Raw genomic sequence first — 11865 nt, forward strand, 5'->3', positions numbered from 1 at the left:
CCTTTAATGGGATCTGCCAACAGTGACTGAGATGATCAGCAAGTTTCCTCTGTTTCAGCCTTCATACAATCCTCTGTTTTATAAAGTCACATCTAATTATCGTGGCCCTAATTTAGGAAAAAACAACAACATACCTGCAACAGTTTGTTTGAAAAATAAAAGTTTCCTGAAACTTCCTGAGAAAATGATAATGTTTGTCTGGAGAGGTAAGAAAGTAAAACTACTTTCGACCCACTGTTACCTGAGCAGGTGAGACTGAATCAGTTTGATTTCAAATTCAAAAACACAGTTATTAAAGTATAAAAGTGACACAAGATGAACCCACAGAGGAAGAAGAGAGGTCTAAAGTTGATTTGAGCCTGTGCATGGAAACAAAACCAAACAATAATCTTTAAAGAAACCTCATTTACATCAATATAATATTATTTATTCGAATTTAAAACTTTTGCCCATCAGCTATATTTTGTGAAAGAATCAAAAACTGAGATCGAAGTTTATGTTTTGTGTTTTAAAAAGCTGCCAGAGTCTGTCCACAACCCACAAAAATGTTCCTACACTGCAGATTACAGCGACTCACAGGATCCACACATAAAAGAAGTTTCATCAGTTTTCAAGTCAAGTGAGTTTCCTGGAATTCTTGGTTTTACGAAATAAATTTTTGTATTTTGTTCATTTTCCATGAACTAGGATTTAGAAAAAAATATCTCACTCAAAGCTTAATCTTGGTACTTTTTGGAAACACGGCTGGAGTTGGGTTGTCTCAATGAACTTTTTCTCTTCAAGCACATGAGCACATAGGCTGTGTCTCTCTGTCTTTGTCTTTTCTTCTCCATCCTTCTTCTAGGTCCTCATCCAGGGAGTTAGATATTTCACTCCTTAAACATTCATAAAACGTCTAAAGATTTTTTAAAAGATGTTTTTGATACACTTCCTTCCTTCGCTCCTGTCTGTGGGTTTTCTTTTTGTTTTTTTTTGTTTGACTTCCTCCACTCTCCACTCACCTGACTAATGACTGACTCGTTTCACCTGTGCGTCTCTTTGCTTTATGAGCTCCCTCAGTCCTCTGTTTTTTGCTGGTTTGTTACTTCATTTGTGGTTTTTGTTTGCTTTGTATCCTCCACCACTCTGGTCAGTTTGTATGTTCGTTCGTCTGACAGGAACCACTCTGTTCTCCTTTTTGTTTTACCTGTTTGTCGGACTCGTTCGTTTGTAAGTTTGAAATATTTTGTCTGTGTTTATGCAGCGTTTTTAGTTGATACTTTGTCTGTTCATTAATGTTCTCCTGCCTTGGGCAGTAATTTTCGTTTGTTGCTTTGTGTTTCTAATTAGTGATTTGAAGTTTGTATTTTTGTGTGTTGATTAATTAGGTGGTATTTGTATGTTCTTGTTGTGTTGTTCCTTTGTGTCTTTATTCTCCGTGCTTGTTTAAAGTTTCCCCATTTTGGACAGGGAGTTATAATCTTTTTTTTGTTGCTGTTTGTACTCGTTGTCCCGTCCATCAGTTTGTGACATTTTTTGGCACTTGACCTTATTTAATGTATTTAATTTTTATTTTTTGAGATCTGTAGTGGAAACTAATGTTGTGCCAGGATATCCAATTGTCCTTGATGAGAACTGTACTTGCTTTATACCACTGTATCATGTCCAATAAATCTAACTTTGACCTTCAAGTGAAAAGCAGCTCTACAGTTCTCATCCAGTTCTCTAAAGTGATCATCCACATCTGCTGTGGAGAGAAAGTTTAATGTAGGAAGATTTCAGGCTGGATCCAGAGATCCTGATGTTCATTAATTAGATAAGTACTTGACTGGTTGATTGTCCTCACTGTGGATTGAAGAATGTAGCAGAGTTAATTTCTCTAGGGATGTGTTTCCTAGTTTCCTCTCACACTATGTTAAAGCAAAAGAGTAAAGGAAATGAGGACAGCGGAGAAGATGTCTAACACCAGCTTTTCCTTTTGATTGATCTCCTGTATGAACAAGAGACTCTGTTCTGACAAGATTTAAAAAACAGTTGACAACCAAAATACATTTTGAAAAATTCATTACAGGTTTTGACACATCCATTTATTACACAAAAACTTTGTAGTCAAATCACCTCGCCTTCCTGGCAGATACCCTGACTTCACACATACACTGTTGGGGAAGCTACTTTCAAATCATAGATTTCCTGACCAGTTTTACTTTACACTGAATAAAGTTGAAGTGAAGAGAACTCTACTTTAGCCAACTAAAGTTAATTAGAAATATTTTGTAAATGATCAAACTGACAGTGTACACGCAATTACAACTATATACAATACACAAAAGTCTTGTCAGCAGAAATTGCTACTCATTTGAATTCATTGCAAAAGGTTCCTACTTGTTTCCAGGTCATAGAAGCCAAATTAAGAATTATTGCATAGTGGTTTCTGTGCCAGCAAGTAAAGCTGCAGTTTCATGCATGTCTGTCAAGACTCAAATTTGAATGATTTAATGCATGAATCCAAGTGGATGTTTGTGACAGATGTAATAAAATTTCCATGAGGAATTCTCATTTCTGAGAATGCATTCACAACAGTCCCTTGTTCCGTTCTGCAGGACATCCCTATTTCTGGTTTAAGTTGCTAAAGTGCGGTTTAATATCTCTTTGAAGAAAAAAGGTAACATCAACAATGTCAATCATCAAAGATAACTCAGAAATTTCTCACAGTGTTATTTAAGGCCAATACTTAGTCATCTAGGGTAAGAATGTGATGAGACATAGTGTCTCTGAGATTTTTAGGACCCAAAAAAAATCATCCCTTGTCATGTCTGAATGTGGCATAAGGAAATTGGAGGGGGAAGGCCTTTATGTCATTTAAGCAGCTAGAAGTTTCATAATTCATTAGCTTCTGCTTGTTTCATAGACAAATATAGCTGGGTATCATCTACATAACAATGGAAAGTGTTTCCTAATAATATTGCCTAAGGGGGACATATATAAAGTGAAAAGAATTGGTCCAAGCACAGAACCATGTGGAACTCCTTAGCTGACTTTGCTGTGCATGGAAGATTCATCATTAACATGAACACACTGAAATCTCTCTGATAGATACGATTTAAACCACTCACTGCTGTTCCTTTGACATGTTCCAGTCTGTGTAATAAAATGTTGTGATCTATAGTGTCGAATGCAGCACTAAGATCTAACAAGATGAGTATAGAGAGTAGTACCACTGTCTGATGCTAATAGAAGATCATTAGTGACCTTTACCAGTGCTGTTTCTGTACTATGATGTACTCTAAATCCTGACTGGAAATTTTCATACAAGTTATTACTCGCAGGTGGTCGTACACTTGCTTAGAAACTATCTTTTCAAGGATTTTAGAGATAAAGGGCAGATTGGATATTGGTCTATAATTCACTAAAACCCCTGAGCCTATTTGTAAAGATAGATTATTCTGATCTGATCAAAGGTAAGACATCTTTGAGGGGTCTAGTCAGGATAGTTGGAGGATTTAATTATGGTGACCCTAGGAAACATGCTTTTTGGCCGTACTTGAATAAAGTGTAATTGCACATCCAGCACAGTAGAATATTTTTAAATAGAAAATATAGGAAATATTTAACAGGGATGAAACAAAAGAGAGAGAGGTAATGAAAGAAATGAAAATCAGCCGAAAGCTAATACGAGGAAATATGACGAAGTTTATGTAGCATCATTAAATTTATCAACTGCATTTTCACATAAACATCTACTGTTGTGAATCATATCCGTAGGTGTAGTTCAGTTTCGAGGAAAAACTATTAAATGATCAACTTCCACACCGTATGTCAGAATAAGATCAAGGGTGTGATTAAAACAGTGAGTGGGTTTATTTTCATTTGAGTAAAACTAATAGAGTCTAACAGTGAAATATTATTTAAATGAATATTTAAAAAATTTAATTGAGAATTTGAATTACTGAAAGCGAGTTGGTGTGAACTGATTTTGCACAGATACCTGACAACATCTAGATAATGTGAACTTTGTAAATCCTGAAGCTGAAGTTTAAATTGTCAAGTCGTAGTTTCCGCTGTGCACAAGAACTGATGGAGATTCTGTGGTTGAGTGAGAATCAGTTTCACAAACAACATCGACCTCTGGTGGAAGAAAGATAAATTGCAGACCTGTGAGTGTCAGGGTCCAAAAACAAACATTAAACAAATATTAAGCAAATAGTTTCATTCATTATTCTTAAAAGTGAATTTAACTAACAGTTCTAGTAATATTTAACTTAGTAAGCTAATCTGCTGGAGGTTAAATAAAATATGTTATAACACAGTTTGGAAGATCACTGGAGAAAACTCATATTCAGTAAAGTAACAGTACATTTACTCAGTATGGCTTCATGTAGATGTTGATAATAACTGTCAACGCTGCATTTTAATAATAATATTCACTATTATCTGACTTTTACTCAGGATCTTGTTCTGACACAGTGTGAAATTCAACATTTGTTGTGTTTTTTCCTTTTTAAGATGAATTAACTATAACATCACTCAGAAGATGCTGGAAAGAAGGTCGCTCCACTCCTTTAGGTGAATCCTTGTCCATCCTAGAGTAATTCTTCCAGCACCAGTTCCAAATCCTGGTCTGATGTGAATTACAAACTTCTACTGCTCTACAGCAGGTGGCAGGCTTGGTGGGTGTTTGTCACAGTGAATCTGAACTTGGTCTTCATGGTCTTGATTCACAGTCACTTTGTAAAGTATCCAGAGCCTTGACTGTGTTGTTGAATTAATATGAAATAGAAAGAACATCTTCTCCAGTATTGAGCAGTCACATTCACAGTTGGCAGAACCTGGCAGGACTAACTCAGTAACTTCAAGCACGATGTCTGTTAAACATCAGTCACAAGGCAGAGTAAGTGTAAGAAGGTCCTTCCTGAGGACTCCTACTGGAGGTAGACCACAGCCAGGATTTGAGTTTGGTTTTGTTTGTTTTTGTCTGATTAAAACAAACAAAAGCTTCGACCGCTCTGCTACTTCCTGAACAGGAGGAGAAAAGACACCAACCAACCAACCAGGCAGGTAGAGAAGGGAAACAGGAGGAGTGGACGTGCTGCCAGCTGTACGTTCCCTGTTCTGTTTAGAGTAAATAGTATGTAACTACCAAGCTGCACGAATAGAACAGTGTGTTCATGTCTGCTTCAAATGAATCAGCCTACTGTACATGTTAGTGATCATGATCCTCGGTGTTAATAAAATATTAATAGTAAAATAAAAAAAAATGATTTCTAGTCTCTTTGCTTTGTTCTATGAAGACGAGCCACAAAATGTTTTTTTTTTTTTCAGGAAATGAGCAAAAGTATGTACTTCTCCAAGCTTGAATGTTGTTTGCATGTATAAAACAGCACATTGAACTTAAACTCAAAGCATTTTACCAAGAGTCTGTCTCTATGGAACACTTTACATTATTTGGTGATGTTCAACTTATTTAGTCTGTTCTTTTAAATAAAGCCTGTTAAAGAATTATGGTTACTGTCATAGCTCATCATATCATGATAGAAAGAAAAAGATAAGATAGAAAAGAGACATTTTAAACATGTGAATGAAGTTCTCAAAGGGCCTAAACAATGATTTCATTATCCACCAATAGGTCCCACTGACTGAACCTGAACGTCCCAGTTCACATTTGTGATTTATGACACAGGACAGGAAAGGGAGTGTTTGAGGTGTGGTCCTGCTGTTGACCTTTAGATAATAATACCTATTAGGAGCATACCTAACATACACTGCCAAGAAAAACTGTCTACACACTAACATGTTCTTACTTGCTTTGTTTTGTTTATTTAAATAGTTGTAAATGAGCCTGTCTGAGCAAAAGTAAAATCTAATTTGCATGTTAAACTTTACATTCATAAAGAAATTGTCAGGTTTTTATTACTTTGCAGCAATAATCACATAAACGGCTGTAGAGATAAGGATCAGTGACTATTAATAGGTTTTAAGGGACAATATTATAAAAATATAATAAAGATGATTTCAAATGTGATTCTGAATTTATTCAGTTTGCTCAGTGACCATTTTTAATTTTTATCTGCCTTCCAGAGCTGGAGCTTATACTCCAAGCCAAGCACTGATTCATGAGTCAGGGTAATTAAAACATTAAAAGCTAACAGGAAAAACACGTCACAGTGACTTTGAGGTTAATACTTTAAACACCTCGGCACTCATTCAGTAAGTCAGGTTGTGAGGATTCAGGCCTCCGGCCTCATCCCTGTCTGTTTAGGTGTCTTTGTCTCCACCTAGTGTCTCCCTGTTTTTCCCTTCCTCATCCCACTGGACTCCTGATGAACTGATTCATTTCACCTGTGTTCCCCTCTTTGGTTTATAAGCTCCCCTCAGTCCTTTGTTCTTTGCTGGTTCGTCGTGTTGTATCATGTTGTGTTGTATTGCGTGGTGCTCTTCTGTAACTCTGGTTTGTCCGTCAAGTTGCTCCTCTTTTGTTTGTTGGACTGTTTCACCCATGTGTTAGCTTTTCGCCTGCTACTGCAGTGCCCTTTACCGTTGTCACTTTGTATGGTTTGGTGTATGTGTGTGTTCCTCCCTGTGTCCCTACGTTTGTGTTTAATATATTCTCCTATACGTGTGTGTGTGTGTGTGTGTCCCTTGTAGATGTCTTTACTAGTTTAATTTGGCTGTAGGTCAAATTGTCAGTGTCATGTTAAAAAGAACACTGCTGACAGGTTGTAACACAACAGATGGATATAGATCATATTTCTGAGAAAGTTTTCAGGGAAGGGGGTAATTTGGGTGTTGTGAAAGAGATGTCGCAACATCTTATGGCATTTATGCATTCTCCTTTTTCAAGTATGTTCAGTTTTTTATAAGAAAAACTAAATGTGACTGTTGAAGGTTGAGCAATAAGTTGTGTCTGGCTGGTTTGACTACACCATGTTGCAAATACAGAAAAAGCCAATGTCAGTCAGTCAGTCAGTCAGTCATGCGGTTTGTCGATACCTGCTCTACCAACTGATGATTGCCCTCAGTGGCAGAAGGTGCACACACAAACTAAGACATGAGCCAGAACACAAACTGACAGAACAAGAAGCTGTCAACAAGAAGCTGTCAACAAGGAGCTGTCACAGTGACATTTATTGAAGAGTAAACTAACACTGTGGCATAGTTACTGGACAGAACAGCATTTTTTCAGCAGCTTTCTAGGCATCAAGGGAAACTGTTTTGTAATTTAAAAACTGCCACACCTAAATCACCTCAGGCATCAACAAAGTCATCAGTCCAAATTCATGACAGGGAAGTGGCCCTGCTGCCCCAGAACAGCCAAACATTCACATAAAATGAGCTCTGATCTTCATCAAAGTCACAATAGAAAAACACAATCTGCTGAAAATAATACTACACAAACATATGTTTTCATGGTTTTTTGAACACAACGTAAACATTCACAGTTCAGGGCAGAAAGAGTATGTGAACCTTTGCACTTAATTACTGGTTGACCCTTCTTTGGCAGCAATAACCTCAACCAAACGTTCCAGATCAGCAAAGCAGCCCCAAACCATGATGCTCCCTCCACCATGTTTTACAGTGGGGATGAGGTTTTGTCGTTTGTGTTCTGTGCCTTTTTTTTCTCCACACATAGTGTTGTGTGTTTTTTCCAAACAACTCAATTTTGGTTTCATCTGTCCACAGAATATTTTGCCAGTAGTGCTGTGGAACATCCAGGTGCTCTTTTGCAAACTTCAAACGTGCTGCGATATTTTTGGACAGCAATGTCTTCCTCCGTGGTGTCCTCCCATGAACTCCATTCTTGTTTGATGTTTTCCTTATTGTAGATGTGTCAACAAAAATGTTAGCATGTGCCAGAGATTTCTGTAAGTCTTTAGCTGACACTCTAGGATGCTTCTTTATCTCATTCAGCATTCTGTGCTGTGCTCTTGCAGTTATCTTTACAGGATGACCACGCCTAGGGAGAGTAGCAACAGTGCTGAACTTTCTCCATTTGTAGACAGTCTGTCTTACCGTGAACACATGGACATCGTGGCTTTTGGAGATACTTTTGTAAGTCTTTCCAGTTTAATGCAAGTCAACAGTTCTTGATCGTAGGTCTTCTGAGAGCTCTTTTCTACACATCCAATATCATTACACTAATTGGACTCAAGGTTGACTCACTCCTGGGTCCAATTAGCTCTTGGACAAGTCATTGAGCGCTCAGGGGTGCATCATAACGTTTACTTTATCCTGCACGTGGGAATGTACAAATGGTCTCCGTGCACTATGGGTGTTTGCTTTCTCTAAAGTATATCTTCATATTGGATTCATTTAGAATTTTCTTACGTTTAGTTAGGTAGGTTGTTTAGATTTAAAAAACTCACTCACAATTACATATCATATCTATATATAACAATCTAATTTTTAAGTTTGTTTGTTTTAAACACCCGCAGCTTAAACACCTTCTCAGTTACCTTGATCCACATGCTAACTCATTCAACAGTTTGAGTAAAACAACCATTGTTTACAGCATCATGACCCATAATAGGACTTCTATTTGAGGGTTATAAAAACCCTTTGGCAAGAAACTTGAATTTCAACGAACCAAACCCATCCTCATCAAGGATTCACATACGTTTATTATGGTGTGAAAATAAAACAACTTGTGATCTCAATTGTATTGTCGGTACTTAAACTGAACTAAAAGGAACAATATTTTAAGAGCATTAACTTGACAAATGCATGTTGGGAAGTCTACTAATATACTAATAAATACACATTTATTTTGTATTTTATCAAGCTAATTAAAAGAGTTTAATAATTAATTTATTAATTTGATAATTTTAAGCTTCATTATGAGTTAAGAGGTTAAGTCAGAACAACTAATCTTTTAAGTTCTGTCAATAAAAACTAAATTATTTGAATTTAATTAGCTTTAAAATACAAAACCTACTGTAGATATTTAAGTTAAGTAAATAAAAAAGAGATTCCACCAAATTCCTTAATGAGAATTTACGGTTTGAAACAGTGCAGCTAACAAAAGATTCCAAACTGCAGTCCACATCCACAATTAATAGAGTTACTGGACAAGCTATCCTCCCTAAACACATTAAACACGAGTGAAAACACCCAGACCCCCTGTCCAAGCCTCTCCAAGATGCCCGGCATTCACCGGTGATGCAAAGGCAGTGACAGAATGAGGCATGAGGTTTTAAGATGTTCAGGCGTCTGCCCTGAAACAGACAGAATTAAAACACAACCATATCTTTTGGATCACATGGCATTAACACAATTGAGGGAGGTGAGACTCAGAGTGGAGCTGAAATAACAAAGCAAATCCACAGTGAACATAAAGATCTCCAACGGTCCCTAAACATCACATCCATCAATGATAAACGCACGGCTGCATGGCAGAGAAACATGCATAAACATGGGATTCCTAGGATAATCAAGAAAATCACAACCAGCTAGTCCACAAGGAGCCTGTGGGTGTACCTGCAGTCCAACAATAGTGCCTGAACACAGTGAGGCAGGGGCCCCCTCCCTCATTTGAGTGTAAACAATCAGGAATGGTTTTCAGAAGTCTGCTTGAGCCCATGCATTGATTACTTGACAGTGTTGTCAGGACCGTGCCCACACATTCATTCAGTTATTTATAAGAAATGATTAGGTACAAAATCACCTTTTATTTATGTATTGATTTACAGTATATGCCCATTTATAGATATTAATACTCAACATTGTTATTAATACTTGAGAAAGTATTAATACTATTAGTACTGTAGCCCTAAATTCAATACGGTTAGTTTAGACATAATGCCAGAAAAACAGTTTTATATCTGATTTACAATAGCTTCATCTTTGTATGTTTAATTCAACTCCAGTTCCTGAGAAATATTAACCTGTACTTACAATAGGACGTTAACAGACATGAACTGTTAAAATGAACTTATGGTGGTTTTTCTGCTAAAATGTCAACCAACCAGTTTGCCTGCTGGCAGGTTATAGGGCCGTTGGTACACTAACATCAGTAACCACACCTGTGCAAGAATCACATATCTGCACATTTCATTTTGTAAGCACACCTACGAGCTATAACCTGATAGAGCTTTCTACATATTTTATATATAAAAATCCATAGTGTATGAGTGAAGAAGGTAATCATTTATCCCACAGCTCTTACTGCTCATAAGAAAGGGCTAGCAGGCAGAATAACATCACCAACATCCAAACATGAGTAACGAGCAAATGGTCCAATTTAGATTTTCCACTTTAAGCTCCACAGCTATTACAAGTACAACAGCTGGACTGAGGTACGAAGCACCAGATTTGAGTATGTTAATTAGCTAATTAGAATTTAAGGTTTAACCAAAGAATATGTAGATAACAAAACAAAACTATCCTGTTAAATAAACTCAGAGCAGCTTATGCTGCTCATGCTGTACAAGTGATCACCATATACAGAGTACTGTTACCTGTCTGTGACGAACAAAGGCAGCAAGATAAGTAAGACGTGTGTGTGGAAACACATTGTTGGAAATGTGTGTGGTGGTTTCTGGGATAGGAAGGCAAAGATGGACTCTGGTTCAGTCTGAGAACTACAAGTCTTACACTCTTGTTCCAATATATTTTAATTAGACATTTCATGCAATAAACAAAAACTTAAAATGGAAAAAACTGGAAACATTAAATTCAAAACAGAGAGAGAGGAAAAATAGGGCAGATGTCCAGACAGAGAGCAACAGGCACTGTGATTTAAAGTCATTGCACTCCTTTTATTTACATTTTACACAACGTCCCAAGGTTTCTGTAATTGGGGTCTGTAGATTTATTTTAGTTTAGCTTTGCTGTAATTCGTGTGAAGTCACTGTTCTAATCTAGAAAATGTCCTCAACATCGCTGACACGTAACAGGGACAACAATAAAACTCTATTTCTGTGAAGATAGTGGTCAGGAGGGGAGTATAATTTGAAAGTAGATTGTATTTGTCAAGTATATTTGTATTTTTACCTAAAATAAATAAATGAGACTGTTGAAACTTACGCTGGTTTAACTGACTAGTGAGTGCAGAAAATACAATGTGCACATACAGCTGTAAGTGAACTATTTGTAATTTCCTGACTTTCTTGTTAAACTACAGATGAGATGTGATCTGATCTTTGCCAAATTCACAAACACACATCATTATTAATAACCAGACCAAATTAAATCCTGTCACATAAACAAACACCTTGGCACCTGTATAGTTATTGTGAAATCTGAAAATCTGTTTCTTTTCGTTCCAGCGCCCATGTTAAATGACACCAAGGGAAACTGAGTGTTAATTAAAAACTTGGCACCACTAAACCGCCCTGGGGATCAACAAAGTCTTATCTTGGAACTGACCCTAAATTGAGATCATCTTCAGATCTATTTAAGACTAATGACAGCATCTTTCTAAAATCTACAGCTCCACAGCTGCTCACCGCTTCTCTGTAAGTCTCCCTGATAACCTCTGTATAAATCTAAAGATGTGAATTCAGTTAGATAATGTTTTACATTCTTATTGTAGAATGTGTTTTTAATTATTTATAAGAAATCACTATTAAATTACTAATACAGTTGAGCATCACATTATAAAATCTTAATTGTTTATTCCACCATTAACATTTTCAGCCATTTAAGGACTTTCATGTTTCCAATTCAACATTTTTCTAATGTGTCTACTTTTTTCAATGTTTTCATTTTTTCATCATGTGAAAGAGAAATTCTTCAATCCTCTTTAACTTCAACTAGTTCAACATAAGGTACATGCAAAATTTAAAGTTGAAAAAGTCTCAAGACAAATAAACTATTATTGCTCCATTCAAAAATATCAGTCTGTCAGAATAAAATTAAGAAATTCTTTACTCATCCATTTATTTGAATGGA

The sequence above is a fragment of the Anabas testudineus genome, chromosome 7, assembly GCF_900324465.2.
Source record: "Anabas testudineus chromosome 7, fAnaTes1.2, whole genome shotgun sequence".
Classification (NCBI taxonomy): Eukaryota; Metazoa; Chordata; class Actinopteri; order Anabantiformes; family Anabantidae; genus Anabas; species Anabas testudineus.